General features: G+C 44.6%; 1 protein-coding gene across 1 annotated transcript in view; it reads right to left on the bottom strand.

Annotated features, from left to right (window-relative positions):
* The window catches only part of ZFAT (zinc finger and AT-hook domain containing), a 126,768-nt gene extending 110,857 nt beyond the window's left edge, over window positions 1–15,911 (bottom strand). Inside the window, exons 1-2 of the mRNA XM_053395259.1 lie at window positions 15,845–15,911; window positions 1,569–1,651 (exon numbers count right to left, since the gene is read on the bottom strand). The gene's annotated coding sequence lies outside the window, so the exon portion shown is untranslated. The remainder of the gene's footprint in view (window positions 1–1,568; window positions 1,652–15,844) is intronic.
* Window positions 15,912–20,894: the final 4,983 nt, after the last annotated feature.

Here is a 20,894-nt window from a genome sequence, read left to right as displayed (position 1 = left end):
AACTATTGCCTCTTAAACTGTACATTCTGGCAAGCAAAGAGGCAGTCCTTTAGGCATCAATATAACTCAGGCTGAAGTGCAAAGTTCCGGTAATTCAACATGAAAGACTGCTTCTGTGAGCTTCCAAAAAGATCAATACATATTCAACCATGAGAGGCCATTTACATGATAAAGATGTTAGGAACATCATTATGCCCAAGCATGCCAATTAAGAAGCAACTTCCAAGTAGGGATACAAATCATGATCATCTGTTTCTGGCTTTCAACAGCCGGCATTCATCCCACTCATGCAAAATCTCAATCAAGGTTCTATTCTGCCAGTTAGCAGACAGAAATTCAAAGGCCTCAAAAGGGTGAGCAGGGCTTTTCCTGTATTTTTTAAAGTACCACAATTGCTTTTAGCAACCACGCAACTAAAACCCTAGCTTACAAATTTTAACTCGAAGTGGCAATTGTAAGTTATTTTAATATACTGTTATTCTGTTAGCCCAAATTGATTATATTTTGCCAAAGAGTTAAAAAAAAATGCTAGTAGCTTGTTATGATGAGTATTTGCGGGAATGCCTTTTCTCCTAAAAGTCTGTTATTAGTAGACTCACAGTGATGCTCTGTCTGTAAAACCACCTTGTGAGAGAGGCAAGGCTAGGAAACAGTACAAAGTCACCTAGTGTATTGCATGACTGGGTGAGGATTTGAACATGGGCCTTCTTAGCCCAAACCAATAATAATAATATAATAATAATAATTTATTATTTGTACCCCGCCCATCTGGCTGGGCTTCCCCAGCCACTCTGGGCGGCTTCCAAAAAAATATTAAAATCCTCTAATACATCAAACATTAAAAGCTTCCCTAAATAGGGCTGCCTTCAGATGTCTTCTAAAAGTCTGATAGTTGTTGTTCTCTTTGACATCTGGTGGGAGGGCGTTCCACAGGGAGGGCGCCACTACCGAGAAGGCCCTCTGCCTGGTTCCCTGTAACTTGGCTTCTCGCAGTGAGGGAACCGCCAGAAGGCCCTCGGCGCTGGATCTCAGTGTCCGGGCAGAACGATGGGGGTGGAGAGGCTCCTTTAGGTATACTGGGCACTCTAACCCTTAATTGCTTCTTACAGAAAGCTGAAGCTGGGCTCTCAGCACAATTTCTTTACTTAGCGTATCAAAAGGAACAACCACCACCCAGTTGTAAAACACAACCTTTGTGAATAAAAGGCCCCAGGTTAAAATCCTGACATCTTCATTAAAAGTCCAGATAGCAAGGCTGGAAAAGAGAGAGATGCTGGAGAGATTCTACTGCCATTTGGCACACATGGACCCACCATTTGACAACATGCAGCAATGTCATATGCTCATACATTTAAATGTTCTTAATATTGTTCAGCCTTTCGAGAACAGAGGTGGCCATTTCTGGCACTAACTGTTATATGACTTTTTCAGTGGAGTGGCTCCAACTCTGTCAAGTTGATTTCAAAGGTTCTCTGTTCATCTTCCTCTACTGTACCCCTATTAATTTTAGAGGACAAACTTTTTCGTTACCCCACCCCACATGAATCCAAACCATCCTCTAAACTTACCAACATACTGTTAGGGCTGTTTTCTTGAATCTTGGAGTTTTCTAATGCAACTTGCCACAAGCCAACATACAGTAGTCTGCATCCTACAGAACAGAAATACATTCTTCAGTACCGGTTGTCTGTCTTTAAAGTACCCACGCAAATACAGTGGTATCTCAGGTTACATACGCTTCAGGTTACAGACTCCGCTAACCCAGAAATAGTGCTTCAGGTTAAGAACTTTGCTTCAGGATAAGAACAGAAATCATGCTCCGGCAGCAGGAGGCCCCATTAGCTAAAGTGGTGCTACAGGTTAAGAACAGTTTCAGGTTAAGAACGGACCTCCGAAATGAATTAAGTACTTAACCCGAGGTACCACTGCATATTTGTGCACATCTCAAGATACAGCAAATCAGAAAGTGTAAAATTGCATCATCTGTCTCGCTTCTGGCAGGCCACCTGCTAAAGATGCATTACCCACCTACCAGTTGTTGAAAATGTCCCTAGGCCAAACCCCAGGTAGTTTCACATCTGTTTTAAAAATAATAAGACTCGATGAATAGCTCAGTTGGTTAGAGTGCTGTGCTGATAATGCCAAGGTTGCAGGTTCGATTCCCGTATGGGACAGCTGCACATTTCTGCATTGCAGGAGATTTTTGACTAAATGGTCCTCAGGATCCCTTCCAAATTTACAATTCTATGCAAATACGTAATTTATTTCTGCAACATTTTATACCCAGTCTTTCCTCAACAAGTCCAAAGCAGCTAAGTTAAGACAATAACGTAATCGCAGTTACAATTTCACAATTCAATATAATAAAGCAGCCATAAAAGCACTAAAATTTAAAAATAGAAAGCACCCTCCTACATAAAAAATGTTGATTTAACTGCAGCAATTAAAACCACTTCAAAAAGAGAACAATTATTTATGTCCCTTTCTGGAAAAGGAAGGCTTTGACCATCCTATGAGAAGCCATTAGAGAGGAAAGAGGATGAGCATCCCTCAGGAAGAAAATTCAGGACTGGAAACAAGGGGGAAAGCTCTCTCTGTGGTCCCAGCTGGGTACAATTCTCAGGATAATGGGACACATAGGAGGGCCTCAACTATCTCAATGGGAAGGCAGGTTCATAACTTGCTTAGAATGGGGGCGTCTTGGGAGAACATCCCATTTTATTTTACTCTTAATGTTGGAGTCTAACCATCAACTATCTAAGTGTTAAGACAATAAAAGCAAGCAAAGAACCCACCAGTGAGCAGGCTTCCTTGCAGACAGCTGTATCAAGCTCTCCTGTTTAAAATCTGGTCTTTTCCTTTTAAAATCTAGGCACCGTGTTACTCTAGAGTAGCCGTTCACCAACCTGGTGCCCTCCAGATGTTTTGGATTACAGCCCCCAGGTGACCGAATCAGTCTTAAATTTGTTTTAATACCTTCCAGTGCGTATCTGGGCACAATTGAAAGCATGGCCAATGTTTCTGTTGTTGTTTTAAAGGAACTGTAAAACTAAATCCGAACTTAATACAAATATAAAGTATCCTCGAATTTACAGCCTTCTTAAAATGTGTGAAATCTGTTTTACTTTGTAAACAAACGATTGGAAGGAAAACATCCTTCTCAGTCATCATACAAGCAACGTTATCATTTTATAACATAGAGAGGGAAATAAATATTTTAAGAGGTTTAATAAAGGACACCCACAGAGATGACCTTAAAAGGAATTCCAGGAAGACTGGAAACAAATAATGGGTTTGTTTTGCTTTTTAAAAATGTGCTTTAAAATGTAGAAAAGTTTTGATTTTGAGGTTAATGAAGTTAATTATTCTGCTCTTTAAAAATGGGAAGGTCAAACAGCATTGTTTTGGGAAAACCAAAAATAGCTTTCCTGAATGTAAACAATGTGCAAAGAAAACAGCCCAGTAGCACAAGTTCAGATCCTTGAGTCTAGTGAGCTGCTCACATGTCTTTGTCTGTGTGTCTGCTGCACCCTTTACTAGCCCTGTACAACCTTCTCACTTCCCTTTCAGACAGCTGATCTGTTGACAAAGGGGGGGGGGGAGAGAAAAAGAAAGCTAGTCTGTGTATAATTCAATTTGTGCATATTATGTTACACAGCTTAAGAAACAGCTACATTTATTATTAATATTTAACTGTGAGGTATGTAAGTAGCTAACATTTGCATGTTTAGCATTTGCATTTCTTCTTGTATTCATATGCTAACCAATAGTGCAGTTCCTGCTTGCAGAACAGATGTGTGTGCCTTTTAATCCTAAACACAAGGTGGCTAGCAGAACAGTCTAGGTCTCAGACACGTGGATGCTCAGTGCTGGGCCTCTTATTTTGAAGGTGTAGCAGGTCAATCTATATACAATCTAGTGTTTTAAAAAAACCACAACTGAGGTAAGGGAGCCAACTATTTTTTCCCATGGCTTCTAAATTTCCCCTCTACCACCGTGTTTGCTGTCATGCCAGCAACGGCTTCTGTAATATTATGCACCAAATGCTGTGCCACAACATGATATATGACACCACCAAACCTAACCACCAGTCTACTCAAAAGGTCACATAAATCGGGACAGCAAAATTCCACCATGCAATTCTCTGGCGATACCCACAAGGAAAACTTGTAAGCGAAGCAGCAGAGAGGATGGCAAAAGTCATGGCAGGTAAAGGGGAAGGCCTCGATGGATAGCTTGGTCAGCACAGCACGAGACTCTTAATCTCAGGGTCATGGGTTCAAAAAGGCTCCTGCATTGCAGAGGGTTGGACTAGATGACCCTCATGGTCTATACAATTCTGTGATTCTATTCTATGGAGAAGCTAAAAGAGAGAAAGGCCATTTGCAAATTACAAACAGTTTTGAAAGGCAAAGACACATTTCAGCTTAACTCTAAATTCTATTTTGGCATGTTTTATTTTGTGTTCTTATCCCCCAGTGCTAGTTTTGCTTATTCTCTACTTTAGTCATCTTCAGGTAGTGTTCTGAGGAATTTCCTCATAAGCTAATCAGGACTCGTAAAGGTAAAGGGACCCCTGACCGTTAGGTCCAGTTGCGGACGACTCTGGGGTTGCGGCGCTCATCTCGCTTTACTGGCTGATGGAGCCAGCATACAGCTTCTGGGTCATGTGGCCAACATGACTAAGCCGCTTCTGGCGAACCAGAGCAGCTCACAGAAACACCGTTTACCTTCCCGCTGGAGCGGTACCTATTTATCTGCTTGCACTGCGTGCTTTCAAACTGCTAGGTTGGCAGGAGCAGGGACTGAGCAATGGGAACTCACCCCGTTCCAGGAATTCGAACCGCCAACCTTCCGATCAGCAAGCCCTAGGCTCTGTGGTTTAACCCACAGCGCCAACCGCGAATCAGGACTCATACTTAGTCATAAACTTTAATTTCACTGGGTTCACTCAGTGTAAAATTTAGTTGAATATCACCCTTTAAAAAAAATAATTGTCGACTCAACCACTCCTTTCCTTCTTGCATCTTTCATTCAGCTTCCGTTCTTTAAAAACACAATGAAGTTTCCCAGAGACCTTACTCCTAGGGGATTCAAAAAAACGCCTCAGAGGAAATTTCGGACATGTAACAGAAATGCTGTCTAGGTCACTGAACATTAATATTTTGTTTTCCTTTTATCTTTCTAACTTTCACTTCAGTGTAAACTCAATTACCATTACTTGGGAACAAGATTAACCACAGATTCTGCTGCAGTATGGGCACACAGATTGCAAAGAACAAGGCCCTATCTACTGAATGTTGTAAAATTACAAGGAATTCTGGGCACTACTTCACTCTTTCTTCAAACGTCTCCCTCAAAAACTATTTATTCCATGAAGCCCTTGCACAGCCCTCTCTGGTCCTCCTTTTATCATCTCCACTCCTATCAAAACATCAGACTGCAAGCTCCTTGGGACAGAGCCCTGTATCTTTTTTGCTTACGTTCCAGAGCTCCATGTCCCAAGTAAATAAACTTCTATGCAGTATTGCTAAGGTATTAAGTCACGTCTTGGAGGTTTTTCCAGTTATGCTCATGTGCAACATTAGGGCCAAACTTGTGCTTCTCCAAAAGAGAATCAGCTTACAGTCGATTGTGAGTTGTGCCACGTGCCAGCACAGGATGAAAAATCTGGCAGGAACATACAAACTTGAAAATTTTAAGGTGGTTTAGCCTTCACGGTCAAGGAAAAAGCTTGCAAATGCAGAAGTAATTGCTTAGAAAACAGAGAAAAGCTAAAGAGACATTAGGGTTCTGCTGCATAACTAGCTTTGAATTATATGGCTTTTAATTTGTATGAGCTCCATCACTCCATCACAGACCAGACAAGAAAGGAGGAGGAGTGGCGTTATATGTCAGGGATGTGTATACCTGTGAAGAGATCCAAGATTTAGAACCTCAAAGCCAAAGTGAGAGCATCTGGGTCAAAATTAAGGGAGAGAAGAATAACAGTGATCTCATTGTGGGAGTTTACTATAGATCCCCAAGCCAAACGGAGGACATAGATGATGCCTTCCTGGAACAGATGGCCAAGCATGCAAAAGGAAGGGAGATAGTAGTAATGGGGGACTTCAATTACCCGGATCTTTGTTGGATGTCGAACTCAGCCAAGAGCATAAGGTAAAACAGATTCCTCACTGGCCTTGCAGACAACTTCATTGACCAGAAAGTGGGAGAAGCAACAAGAGGAACAGCCATTTTAGATCTGGTCCTAACCAATGTTGATGACCTGGTTAGTGGGGTAGAAGTGGAAGGATCATTAGGCGCGAGTGATCATGCTCTTCTGAAGTTTACTATACAGCGGAAAGGAGCAGCCAAGCATACTAGGACTCAATTTCTTGACTTTAAGAAAGCCGACTTCATAAAACTTAGGGAAGTGCTGGGTGAGATCCCATGAACAGTAATACTAAAAGGAAAGGGAGTTCATGATGGCTGGGAGTTTGTTAAGAGGGAGATAGTAAAAGCACAACTTCAGGCAATACCAATGAGACGGAAACATGGAAGGTACCTAAAGAAGCCAGGGTGGCTATCTAAAGAACTTTTAACTGAGTTAAGATTAAAAAAGGATGTGTACAAAAAACGGAAAAGGGGGGAAACCACCAAAGAGGAATTCAAACAACTCAGGCTTGCTAGAGAGGTTAAAAGCAACAAAAAAGGCTTTTATGGGTATGTTCGTAGCAAAAGGAAGAACAAAGAAACAGTGGGGTCACTCAGAGGAGAAGATGGTGAAATGCAAACAGGGGACACAGAAAGGGCTGAACTCCTCAATGCCTTCTTTGCCTCAGTCTTCTCCGATAAAGAAAACAATGCCCAACCTGAAGAATTTGGAGCAAATGATTCAGCAGAGGAAACACAGCCCAGAATAACTAAGGAGATAGTACAAGAATACTTGGCTAGTCTAGATGTATTCAAGCCTCCAGGGCCAGATAAACTGCATCCAAGAGTATTAAAAGAACTGGCAGATGTGATCTCAGAACCACTGGCAGTCATCTTTGAGAATTCCTGGAGAACAGGCGAAGTCCCAGCAGACTGAAGGAGGGCAAATGTTGTCCCTATTTTCAAAAAGGGGAAAAGAGAGGACCCAAATAATTACCGCCCAGTCAGTCTGACATCAATACCAGGGAAGATTCTGGAGCAGATCATTAAGCAAACAGTCTGTGAGCACCTAGAAAGGAATGCTGTGATCACCAATAGTCAGCATGGATTTCTGAAAAATAAGTCATGTCAGACTAAGCTGATCTCGTTTTTTGACAGAATTACAAGCCTGGTAGATGAAGGGAATGCAGTGGATGTAGCCTACCTTGATTTCAGCAAGGCATTTGACAAGGTGCCCCATGATAATCTTGTAAAGAAGCTGGTAAAATGCGGTCTTGACTATGCTACCACTCAGTGGATTTGTAACTGGCTGACTGACCGAACCCAAAGGGTGCTCATCAATGGTTCCTCTTCATCCTGGAGAAGAGTGACTAGTGGGGTGCCACAGGGTTCTGTCTTGGGCCCGGTCTTATTCAACATCTTTATCAACGACTTGGATGATGGACTCAAGGGCATCCTGATCAAATTTGCAGATGACACCAAACTGGGAGGGGTGGCTAACACCCCAGAGGACAGGATCACACTTCAAAACGACCTTGACAGATTAGAGAACTGGGCCAAAACAAACAAGATGAATTTTAACAGGGAGAAATGTAAAGTATTGCACTTGGGCAAAAAAAAATGAGAGGCACAAATACAAGATGGGTGACACCTGGCTTGAAAGTAGTACTTGTGAAAAGGATCTAGGAGTCTTGGTTGACCACAAACTTGACATGAGCCAACAGTGTGACGCGGCAGCTAAAAAAGCCAATGCAATTCTGGGCTGCATCAATAGGAGTATAGCATCTAGATCAAGGGAAGTAATAGTGCCACTGTATTCTGCTCTGGTCAGACCTCACCTGGAGTACTGTGTCCAGTTCTGGGCACCAGAGTTCAAGAAGGACACTGACAAACTGGAATGTGTCCAGAGGAGGGCAACCAAAATGGTCAAAGGCCTGGAAACGATGCCTTATGAGGAACGGCTAAGGGAGCTGGGCATGTTTAGCCTGGAGAAGAGGAGGTTAAGGGGTGATATGATAGCCATGTTCAAATATATAAAAGGATGTCACATAGAGGAGGGAGAAAGGTTGTTTTCTGCTGCTCCAGAGAAGCGGACACGGAGCAATGGATCCAAACTACAAGAAAGAAGATTCCACCTAAACATTAGGAAGAACTTCCTGACAGTAAGAGCTGTTCGACAGAGGAATTTGCTGCCAAGGAGTGTGGTGGAGTCTCCTTCTTTGGAGGTCTTTAAGCAGAGGCTTGACAACCATATGTCAGGAGTGCTCTGATGGTGTTTCCTGCTTGGCAGCGGGTTGGACTAGATGGCCCTTGTGGTCTCTTCCAACTCTATGATTCTATGATTCTATACTTATAACACAACCCATTCCTTCCTTCACACCACCTCTGTCCTTACCCCAATGTCCAAATTTTGCAGCAACTAGGCCCCCCCGAGATGAAAACCAATTACAAATATATCACGGTTTCACAAAGCTAGTGATGTGAAGCTACACCACTCACCCATGATCTAAAAGGCCAAATTCCACCTCAGCTGTTACGAGCTCTCAAACTGATTTTGAGGTACACGGTCTTATTTTGTCATCTGCAAAATCTGAAAAATATACCTCATACGATTATGATGAGCAAGGCTTTCTAAAGCACTTCGCACAGTGCAAGTTCTGCATAAACAACTTTTTAACCACGTGCATCGTCCAACTTGCACACAGTATTTTGAGTTATGGCACACAAGATGTCAAGTGCCCTGTTGTACAAAACAAATGCATTAGTACTGGCATTTTAAAAATTCCACTGATCATCAGAGACAAGCAGGAACCTCACTTAAGGATAAAGACACATGCAGATCACGAGCAGGTTGTGCTAGGATGATCACATGCAACACTTGCTCATTCTCCTTCAAACTTTAAGAACTAACACTAACTGTAGGGAGGAAGACAGTCCTGCATTTTGTTCCTGCACTTTAGAGGCTGTACAAATAGTTCTCACTCTCCCATCTGTCAAGAGCTATTGACCAACTAGATGGGAGAATGAGCACATCACAAATGCTGTTTTGTGTTAAACAAGGCAGTACTATGAAGTGCAAGCATGCAACCATGGCCCTCAGCCCTAGAGAACACATTGAACAATCCCTTTTAAAAAAACAAAACCCCAGCAGAAGTGTAACTGGCGGGAATGGTAACACAACTAAGAGAGGAACAACAACAGCAAACGATGCAGGTTGCGGCTAAGCAACCCAGAATAAATTATTGCAAAGTTGCACAACCCATGCCTCTCCTCCCACATCTATGGAAACATGGCATTGCCCCTGCAATTTATCCTAGCATTTGAGATAAAGGCTGCAATTAAATATGTACCTAACACTAACACAGACTTGCCAACTTCCACATGAGAGCTGGCCCAATTTATTAACTCCCACTAAAAGCAAAAGATTAGAAAAGTTGTGAGCCAAGTGGTTAGGGAACTCACGCAGAGTTGAAGAATATTCAAGAATTGAAGTCACCCCTTTTGTTGAACCCTCTTATCTCCCAAATGCCTCATCCAATTTACCTCAAGTATTCCAGAAACATTCTAGCACCAAGATAAATATTACACAAGGTTTCAGGCAGCAAGCGGGGGTGAGCAGGCGAGTGGGGAATAGATGGAAATTGGGACAGAAAGAATTTCTGACCCACAAGTACCTATCAACTTTGATCGCATTCATATAAACGTAAAAGACAGAGAACTAGAAAATTGCAGAAGGACTTCAAGAAGGTTCACATTAAGCTCTGCCCCCACATTCTTCAATTCTCCCTAAAAATACCTCCTAGAGTTCACATTTTCTTTCTCCGAAGTAAACACCTGGTTACTGCTTGGAATGTTGTCACTAATGTTAAATTGCTTACAAATGTTGATCCATATAGAATTGAGTTTAGAAAATCCAGCAGTGTGGGGCAAAAAAAATTCTGGGGCTTTATTTCCCCGTGCAGAAATTCCGTTTTTGTAAGCTCATTTGCAGAAAATGAATGGATGTCAATTGCAAATACAATACTAGGCAAGCTTGGAATGTAATACTTTTTTGCTTTGTCTAATAAATACAAGCAAACTGATCATGCTAAATTAGATCACACTCCAGCATGTGAGAATATTTTCTTATGCCAACCGATTTTTTTTTCAATGAATGCTGTCCTAATAAAAAAAAAACTCAATTCAGTCCTCCCACCCCCCGGAAAATCCACATCACTGTGCTTTAATATATTGCTGCCTCTTGAAGAAAGCTTGAGTTGTTACATTTTTAAGACAGGACTGTGAGATGTGCCCAGGACAGGGTAGATTTCGAAGGCAGGCATTGAGAAAGACGCTTGGCAGCAACTCCCTGGTAACTGTCAACTGGAGGAACTGCTTGAACACTGCAACAGAAAGTGGCAAATTTCTAGTACTTAAAGCACTCTAACATCCATCTTTCTCCTTTTCAGCTTGGAAGAAACTGTTTGCCGCTTTCCCTTCTATTGCCATCTGTCCCACTGACCACCTTCCCCAAGTTTTCTTCAGATTCTCTCTGTGATGTTGGTGTTCCACAATTTTTTCCAGAAATGGGCATGTTTATTTTACTTGCATTTAATAAGCAGAAACTGCCAAGTTTCCCTAATACTGCATTTGCAGTTGGAACCCATTCACTGTTACTAATGAACTTATGAAACGGAAAAGTTTTGGACTCTGGTTTGAAAGAAGCCGATTTTAGGATTCATTCACACAAGAATTAACTCCGAGAAATGCCAGTAGTTGGAATTTGCTCGTGGAAGTGCCACAATAAAGGATTCCCCAGAGCAGCTGAAATTACAGCTGTGTGAAGTACTTTGAAGTGCTCTGGGGGCCATTTTACTGTGAAACATGTGCAAACATACTTCATGCAGTGAAGTGGCCACACCTGAGGGGCAGGAAGAGAGGGAGAAAGAATTCTCTCTGCTCCCCAGAGAGAAGATGGTTGCTACGGCCACTGCTTCATCCACCAACGGGAAGAAGGCCATCGACATAGCCAAACACTGCACCTTATATTTCACGAGGGCTTATGCTCAGTCTTCTCCTGGAAACCAATACAAGAAACAGCAGATGAGAGAGACTGTACAGATTCTTCTCCATTTGCCCTCCCTTCCCCACAACTGCACGGCAGTATTTATTCTTAAGATATGAACAGGTATTTTACTCTAGTACAACTATTGTTTTAATATGGTGATGTATGTAGATGTCAACTGAGAACAACCTGAAAGCTGAACTTTCCTCCTCATACCACACACTGTTCTAGAAACACTGTACGCATGGATACCACTTTAAAAAGGTTTCACTTACGCATGTATATAATCTAAGCCAGAAGTGAGGAACCTCCAGCCCCCAGGCCAATCCTGGCCCACCAGGAGTCCAACTTGAACTGCCAGGCTACTTCCCCAAAACTATGCCCATTCACCCATCGGCTGACATCACACATGATATCACCTAATAGGCGCTAGATAATTGTTAAATCCTGCGTTGGCTGGGTACGCGTTCCCAGAAGTGCACAGCCAAACTGAGCAGGAATGAACCCCCACTTATCAGCTGAGGAGCAGGGTTCAATCCTGCTCAGTTTGGCCGGTTTCCATGCAAACACCTTCTTGTTTCAAGGAAATGGGCTTCCTCTACATCATTTAGGCAGTTTTCCATGAAAGCCTGCATCTGATCCCCTGCCAAAATAGCAGGACCCTCCCATTTTTAGCAGGAGATTCCAAACATTCAGAAAGAGAAGTGCATCAAAATCAGCTAAAATGGAGGGTTTTTTCTTCTTTTTTTAATCACTGTTTTAGCAGGGGATTCTATGCAACTCTCTGCCAAAATGAAGGAACAACCCCTCCCTTTTAGCAGCCCACAAGGTGCTTTTAAGTCCCAACTCTGGGAGTTCAAAGTACAGTGGTACCTCGGGTTAAGTTCTTAATTCGTTCCAGAGTCCATTCTTAACCTGAAACTGTTCTTAACCTGAATCACCACTTTAGCTAATGGGGCCTCCTGCTGCCGCCGCCGCGCCACCGGAGCACAATTTCTGTTCTCTTCCTGAAGCAAAGTTCTTAACCCGAGGTACTATTTTTGGGTTAGCGGAGTCTGTAACCTGAAGCATATGTAACCCCAGGTACCAATGTACTTCGGCACAAGACGTCACTGTGATGCCTTGCGAGTCACACATTGGCAGCCTTGCACACCTGCCAGGTTTGGTCAAAGAGGCTGATCCTGATAACGGTCTGACCCACGATGACAAAACAGTTTCCCTACCCTGATCTAGACTGTACCCAAAGTCCCATTTCCCACACAACGTAACTGTAACTGCTGCAACCTGCTCCCAACTCAATGATGTCCAACACAGAAGATAAAGGAACAGCACATTCTCCATAATGTCCAGTATGAGGGAAATCCTGTTCTCAGGGCTGCTTGGAAGGCTGTAGGTGGGATAGGATGGAAAACTCTTTTACATAACTACTTCCTCATACTCGTGATGCACGTACAAGTATCCAGACAGGCACTACCACTGAGAATATGTCTCACAGCAACACTATCTTTACTCCCAACAAGTTAACCATCTCCTCAGATTTGAAAGGGACTTATAACATGACATATATGAAGAGCTGTGTATTGTACTGCAAGAGACTGTGTACTTGTTCCAGATCTCATGAGCAAAAAAGTGCAAAAAAAAGGCCAATGTGAATAAAACCTCAAGGTTTTGAGAAAAGATGCTTGTCCCACTTGCTATAGAGAACACAAACATATTTAGGCTGGTGACCTCCAAAAATCCACTAAGGTCATAAGATCTGGAATGATCTGCTGAGTTACTGCTTCTTGCCCACACTTCAAGATGTGGAAGGCAGCTATGAAATTGGTGACATATTTTCCAGGAGCACATTAACACACCACAGACGGAGCTTAATTTTTAACCCAGTTTGTAAAAAGGCCAATGGAATCTCCACTTTTTGCTTTCAATACCCCTTCTGAGGTTATGCCCTCCCTCATGTGATATGTTATTAGAGCAAGCGAACTCAACTCCGCTGTGTTTAGTCCAAACAGTTTGGGAAGGGAAAAGAGAAAGCAGGGCCATCTCTCAGCCTCTCCACAACTTCTTACAAACAGCTAAGGCAGCCCCAAAAAAGAAAAGGTGAGCTGCCTTCGAAGAGCCCCACCCATATGAGGATAATTATAGCAAAACCAAAATAATTCTAGTCCTTGGGAATTGTGGGGCTGAGAGCGGGAGGAATCAGGCCAGAAAACTGAGATTTTATATAGCAGCTAATGGAGCTAATTGTGTCCATTTTTATTCAAATCAACAAACTGGATAAGCCTCCTGAGGAAAGCAGCTGGGAGGAAGAATTCTCTACCCTGATGTCAAAATGTTAAGAAGTTCGCTTTTCATTACTCTGTGGAGGTTTGCCCTCACCAGCATTCTTTACTGCTGTTCTGCAAAACAAGACAGGGTGGGATAGCATTGAGTAAGCATGCTGACAAGTCTGGCAGGTTCAATTAAGACTGTGCTGTGATGAGCTATCGGCTGATTGCAGAGAAGTCATCCTATGACTACAGCAATTTACATCTGTTCTCATTCTAGAGGTTTCACACTTATTTCAAACAATCATCTACTTAGGTGTACATGTGATTTCTCCATTTAGCCCTGTAAAAAAAACCCAACAATGATATAAATAGAGTGGTTTCCTGATACAAAGCAGCAACTGCTCATATAGTGAACAGGCAACATCCACATCTTAGATGCACAACTGTCAATCACCGCAGGCCTGGGTACAGCACATCGAAATGAAGTAATTTCAATGAACCACAATTTTTATTTTAAAAAATCCTGAGCAGCAATGCTGCATCAGCAGTCACTCAGATTCCCCCTAAGAAGTGTACTGTCAGCAGAAAGTTTCAGAAAGCAGAACCCTAGTTTCCAGCTCAGGAACAACCTCCTGTTGCTATACGCTACAGCTCCGAGACTTCTCTTGTCTCTTCATTCTTGCTTCCTCGCACAAACTCCCTTTCCTTCAATCCAACACTGCTTGCAATGCACATGAAGAAACAAATCTGCTGTTTTAGTCCCAGTCCCTCCCTATCAGACATCATGGGATATATATATATTTAGTCCGTACAACATCATCCATCAACAATCTTAAAGAAGTGGCAAGCCTAGCTAAGGAAAGCAGATAAATAAGGAAGTGAAGAGTGTTACACAAAACTGTCACTTGATATCCGTCTTTTATAGAAACTATTTTGCTGGGAAGCTTGAGGGAAACACTCCGGATATCCCCTGCCCCACTTCCTCAATTCTACGGAGAAAGGGAAAGCTCTGCCAGCTGCTGGGTTGTGCTCTTTCCCCAAACACCCAGTTGCCCCCTAAAGGACGACTAAAGTGTCAAACAGCAATCACCAAGACAGGGTGCTCCAAAAAGATAATCAAAGGAATCAGAGCTGCCTTCCTATGCAGTACAGCTGCCCTAACAGGGAAGACCTCTCAGGGCAAAACGACAGAACTCTTTTGCGTCTTGTATCACCAACTCTTCCAACCCATCTGTGACATTCCTCCCTAAAGGAATCTTGACAGCAAAGCAGGGAAAACATCTTTATCTCCCCTCCGCATCACCCAACGTAACCAGAAAAGGACCCTGCGGGGCATGCAGAGGTCATGGCATGCATATATATGTGTGTGTGTGTGTGTGTGTAAGCTTGCCCAAAGCATATAGAACAGAAACCCTTTTTCAAACAGCACCTTTCCTTTTTGTACCAGTTCACTTTTCAGCAAGCCCCCCCCCCCGCCGCCGCCCCCCATCCCATTCCCTTGACATTCTCAATGGCCAGAAACACAGCAAGGAGGAAGCTTGTCAACTTAGGTGGGAGCAGTATTATGGGATGGGGAGTGGAGAGAGACAAGCACAGGACTGTTGGTACTTCTCCGGGACACTTGGGACAGATATGGGGGCACTCTAGCATGGTGCCCGCCCGCCCCCAAAAAACCCCCGCAAAAGAGCAGAGAGACTTATTTGAGGAGCCGAATATAGGTGCGTTTCAATGTGGGGCTGTCGTTTTATTTCAGAGAAGTGCCGAAAAAGTGGGGGGGGGGCGCTTCCTGCTTTTGACCCCCTAACCGAAGGGGGGGGGACACACACACCTACATAGGTCTCAGAAACACACAGACCACGAAGAGGACTGGCACCTTAGGGTGGTTATGTGTGCGTTGGGGGGGGGAGGAAAGGACACATTACATGAGGGGAAGCAGAGACTTCCTCATTTAAGTCTAGGGGCTCCTGAGTGCAGGAGGAGAAGCACAGGGGTCACCCCTACGTGGGGGGGGGGTGGCTGTTGCTGTTTTTTGCAGAAGTGCCAGAAAAAAGAGGGGGTAAGGGCAGTTTCTGCTTTTGACCCCAATGGGGGGGAAAGAACTATAAGGAACATAGGGGGCAGCCAGAAGCACCTAAGACTGTGAGGAGGGCTGGCACCTTAGGGTGCTTATCTGTGTATGTTGGTTGGGGGGGCACACATTACATGAGGGGAACCAGAGGCTCCCCCCCTCCACGTCACCCCTATAAGTTCAGGGGCTCCTGAGGAGAAGCAATGAGAAAAGGGTACAGGGGGGGCACCTCTTCTATGCCCCCCCACAAAGCCCCCCCAAAGGTGAGGAAGGGGGCGTGGCCACGGGGAACAGCGCACCCCACTCCTCCTCCTCCCCCCCCGCCCGTACCTGCTGTGGGGGTGGGGGTGCGGGGGGGGCTCTCGCTCTCTCCCCTCCCGCCCAATCCGCCCCCCCTCCCTCCGCCGCTCCGGCCGCCGCTGCCGCCGCTTCTCCTCGCCTTTAGTTTGACCTTTTTCCGTGCCTCAGCTTTCTCCCCGCCCTCCGGGTCTCTGACGTCAGCGCCCTAGCAACCAATCCCCGCGCCGCCTTCCCTTCCTTCCTTCGCCCTCCCCCTTCCGCGCGCACGCTTCGCCCCGCCCCTCCTCCCGAGCTCTCGCGCTCGCACGCCGGTGAGAGAGAGAAGGGGCGTGACGGAATGGGGGAGGACCGTTCGGGTGAGGTCACGTGGGCGCGCGGGAGCCAATCGGAAGCGCGGGCCGGCGATAGGCGCGCTGGGGCGGCCGCGGCTCCTGGTTCTGGCCGCGCAGGGGCAAGAGAAGGGGGCGTGGCGTGGGAAGGGCTTCCCTGATTGGAGGAGCGGGAGATGGGAGGGGAGAGCGGGGCGGGGCTTGATTTCCGGGGAAGGAAATAAGGAGCTCCCGGTTAGATGAATAGGCTGGGTCGGTAGTTCTTCTTTCTGTCCGTGCGTGGGTTTTTTTTGTTTTTTTTGCTCTCCGATTTTGACAGTGAGGCGCGCGCTTTGCTGGAGTAGAGAAGCTGCATATGCATGCATTTTTAAAGTAATGCAAAAAATAATAGCACTAGTCTAGATAGATGGATAGGTGCACACATGAGTCTGCAGAGTAATGCGGAAATAATAGCACTTGTCAGAAAAGTGCACGCATGCATTTTCAGAATAGTGAAAACATAACAGCACTCGCAAGACAGGTGCAGACATGCGTTTGCAGAGTAATGCGAAAATAATAGCACTTGCAAGAAAATGCACGCATGCATTTTCAGAATAGTGCAAACATAATAACACTCGCAAGATAGGTGCAGACATGCGTTTGTAGATGAATGCAAAAGTAACAGTTCTTGCGAAAAGAAATTAGAAACGCATGCGCTTGCTTTGAGCTGTGCAAAACCGGCGCTGCTTGCTTGCACCTTTGATGCGCGATTTGCACAGCGCTGTAAAACAGCATATCTGCGGCTTAGGCACATAGGCGCCTGCTCGTCTTGCTTAGCGCGCTGACAACACTCCCGCGTGCTTTGCAGAATGCGGAAAAGTTTGCAACATTCTCAGGGAAGTTTGGCAACTTTCTTAAGGGCGTTGAGTATGTGATGTTGCGTTAAGGTCGTCTGGTGCCTCAAGTATTGAAGCTGATTCCCGTGAGGAGGGGGGGGAGGCAGGGTATAAATAATAATTCAGTAATGCTACAGTGCTAAGCGTGCCTACCCATAAATAAATTATATTGAATTCATTGGTGCATACACTCTGGAGAGTGGGATTAGGATGGCAGCCTAAATTGGTTAAAATTAAATTTGTTGCCATGACGCATACCTTGAAGATCAAAAGCGTTATGCTCTGCCATGCTGGGATCACAGATTTGGAAGGGATCTGAGGGTCATCTAGTCCAACCCCCCGCAATGCAAGAATCTCAGCTAAAGCATCCATGACAGATGGACACCCAACCTCTGGTTAAAAACCTCCCACGAAGGAGAGTCCACAACCCCCCAAGGGAGACTATTCCACGTTCTAACAGCTCTTAATGTCAGAAAGTTTTTCCGAATGTTTAGTCTGAATCTCCTTTCTTGCAACTTGAAGCCACTGGTTCGAGTTCTGCCGTCCAGAGCAGGAGAAAGCAAGCTTGCTCCATGTTCCATGTAACAGCCTTTGAGATATTTGAAGATGGCTATCATATCTCCTCTCAGTCTCCTCTTTTCCAGGCTAAACATACCCAGCTCCTTCAGCCATTCCTCTTAAGACTTGCCTTTTCCAGACCCTTGATCATCTTGGTTGCCCTCTTCTGCACACCTTCCAGCTTGTCAATATCCTTCATACACAACAGCGAACACCAGCAGGCAATATCACTACTGCTCTGCCATTTCTGTTCATGCATTCTTCTGTTCCCCTGTGAGAACACCGGGAAAGATCTGTTATGCCAGTGTACTGCCTCAAATTTAATCACTTTATCCCTGCGATTTTCTGGCAGGAGGTGCTGCAAATGGATTTTTTTTTCCTGGAATCAAATAACAGTAATGCACACTAAAGATGAGTTATATTCCATTGCTTTTCCAGAAGTACCTTTTATGTGTCAACCATAATGCAGAAATTCACAGTCAGGGAAACGCCGGGACAGTGGAATAAACTGCCGTGTGAATCGGCCACAGGCTCCACCTCTAGCTTAACATATCCTGCCCAGGCTTCACCCACACTAAACCATTTTTCTATGGATTCCACACTTGTCTCCCACTCTGGTCCTGCCCAGAGTCAAAGCAGACTTCACATCCAAAGCGGACTTCATAACTCACATGTTGGGCAGCATACATCTTTCAAAGTTGGTCCTGAAGCCCATCTCTGAAGTCTACAGCTGGCAAGTGGCAAACTGCATATTCACCTACCTTTCTACAGGTCTTCCACCTTTTCGCTTCTATAGGGCCGTGGGAGGTGGGGGAGAATTAATACAGTGGGAATTTAGGTCTTGTGGGACCTGACCTTTGCTTGAATCATGTGTTGATTTTGTTCCCAAATAATTTTGACGGCTTGAGGAGGATCAGTCTAGTATATCTGAAGGAGCATCTCCACCCCCATCATTCTACCCAGACACTGAGGTCCTTCTGGCGGTTCCCTCACTGCGGGAAGCCAAGTTACAGGGAACCAGGCAAAGGGCCTTCTCAGTAGTGGCACCCGCCCTGTGGAACGCCCTCCCACCGGATGTCAAAGAGAACAACAACTACCAGACTTTTAGAAGACATCTGAAGGCAGCCCTGTTTAGGGAAGCTTTTAATGTTTGATGGATTACTGTATTTTAATATTTTGTTGGAAGTCGCCCAGAGTGGCTGGGGAAACCCAGCCAGATGGGCGGGGTATAAATAAATAATTATTATTATTAGTCGTTGGATATGCCAACCTGCAAGGCACACACCCAACTTTTGCAACTCCATACATCGTGATTTTTCTTTTCCTTCCTGGCTTCTAAATTATGCACAGTTTCTGATTTTCTCATGTAGCTTCACCTCACTCAAATCAAAGGCATGCAAATGGCTGTTTCCCTTTGGCTGCTTGCATTCATTAATAATGAAATAAACAAGCACGGTTACATGTGCAAAACAAATCTTTTCCTAGAGGGGCAGGCTGCATTCTGCCTACAGTATTGTTGGGACGGCTGGAGCGCATGGGTTCTGTCTTCTCCATCGCAAGAGCTATTTAGGGAGGCATCCAATTATTAATGGGAGCAATTGATTTCCCCTGAAGCAAGGAGCCCCTTGCTACGCTATTTGGCTAGCTAACCAGGACCAAATGCATTATTTCTCCAGAATTCAAAGAGGCAAAGATGTGATTCTCAGAGGAGAAATGTGCATTTTGTATTACTCGCATTAGTGGAAAGAGAAGGCTTGCCAATAGCAGCCAGGTGAGCTTTGGAGGTTACTGTGCTCTAGACCTTACAACAATTCTCTCCCGTTCAGTCATTCAGTCATTTGGATTTGCAAAGGAGTTTACAAGAACAAAATAAGGTTTGTTATTTATATATATGGTATATCTGACATATATATCCCACCTTTCTCCTCCAAGGAACTTAAGGTTGTATATGTGGTTCTCCACCTTCCCCATTTTATCCCCAACAACAAGGTAAGTCAGGCTGAGAGGCAGCGACTGGCACAAAGTCACCCCCAGCGAACTTTCTGACTGGTTGGGGATTCGAACCCAGGTCTCTCCCAAGTCCCTCTTCTAACAATCTATGACCACTACATTTTTTCGCTATAACACAGTGGTACCCTGGTTTTCGAACGTAATCCATTCCGGAAGACTGTCAAGCTCCGAAACGTTCAAAAACCGAGGTGCAAAGCGCAGTCTGCAAATTTAATAGAGAAAATTGAGAAAAAATAACATACACACTCGGTGGAAGCCATTCAACTTTCGAAGCATGTTCAAAAACAGAAGCATTTACTTCCGGGTTTACGGCGTTCCAGTTCCGGAATGTTCGTTGACTGAGACGTTCAAAAACTGAGGTACCACTGTATTTGCATTTTCAAATGCATGCTTTCCCTTAGTATATGCATTTCTGTACTTGGCTTACTTGACTGGAGAACTGCATTGCAGAATTCGGAGACCCGTGAATTTCAAAGCACATCTCTGTTTAGGTTTGCATATTGCTTTGGAAAAGTGAACGAGGCAGATAAGCCTCATTCATGCAAACCGAAGTGCAAACATGCAAACCAAAGTGAATTTCTTGTTCATCCCTGCCTGCAAAACAACTCCCCAGAAGCATTCGATGTAGGAGCAACTAAGTTTCCACCAAGACTTGAAACACAGTGCAGAAGATCTCCCAGCCTGCCTTCCTCAGCTGCAAGCCTATCATTATTGTTTATTAAACTGATGTGCCGCTCTTCATCCAAGGAGCACAGGGGGGTTTATGTCGGGATCCAAGCAAAAGCCAGAGCCTCCAGCTCTGCTCTTAGTCCAGAGGAATTTGGCCACCCTCCAGGTGCCCGGCTTGAATCCTTAAGACCTCCTGCCAGCGTCTGCCGGCAAGATCAAAGGAGGTCTCTTCGGCGATCCTTTTCAAACGTGAAAAGAACACACCACTCCTCCCCCAGGGAGGGGGAATGAGACAGACAGAAATATATCTACATGTCTTTATTCCTGTCTTTCACCAGTACAGAGAAACATGTCTGCACACTCTGATTCCCAACGCAGAGAGAGAATTAACTCCACCCATGTACTTCCAGTACAGGGTCATGTGCTGCTCTGAGGTAACATCCGGCTCTCAGAGCACTTTACAGACAGTCCCAGTTTCCCACGGGACAATCCAATCCAACAGCATCCATCCAGCCACCTGGTGCTTGCTTCTGCATTGCTCCTTTTTCGTAACATCCTCCCCCAAAAGAATCAATGCGTGTTGCAGCAAGCAAAGCATGATCCAGAGAAGAAAACAAACAGTTGTTATACACATAACAC

Source organism: Podarcis raffonei, chromosome 7 (genome assembly GCF_027172205.1).
Source record: "Podarcis raffonei isolate rPodRaf1 chromosome 7, rPodRaf1.pri, whole genome shotgun sequence".
NCBI classification, from domain to species: domain Eukaryota; kingdom Metazoa; phylum Chordata; class Lepidosauria; order Squamata; family Lacertidae; genus Podarcis; species Podarcis raffonei.
This window is presented reverse-complemented; position numbering and strand designations above follow the sequence as displayed.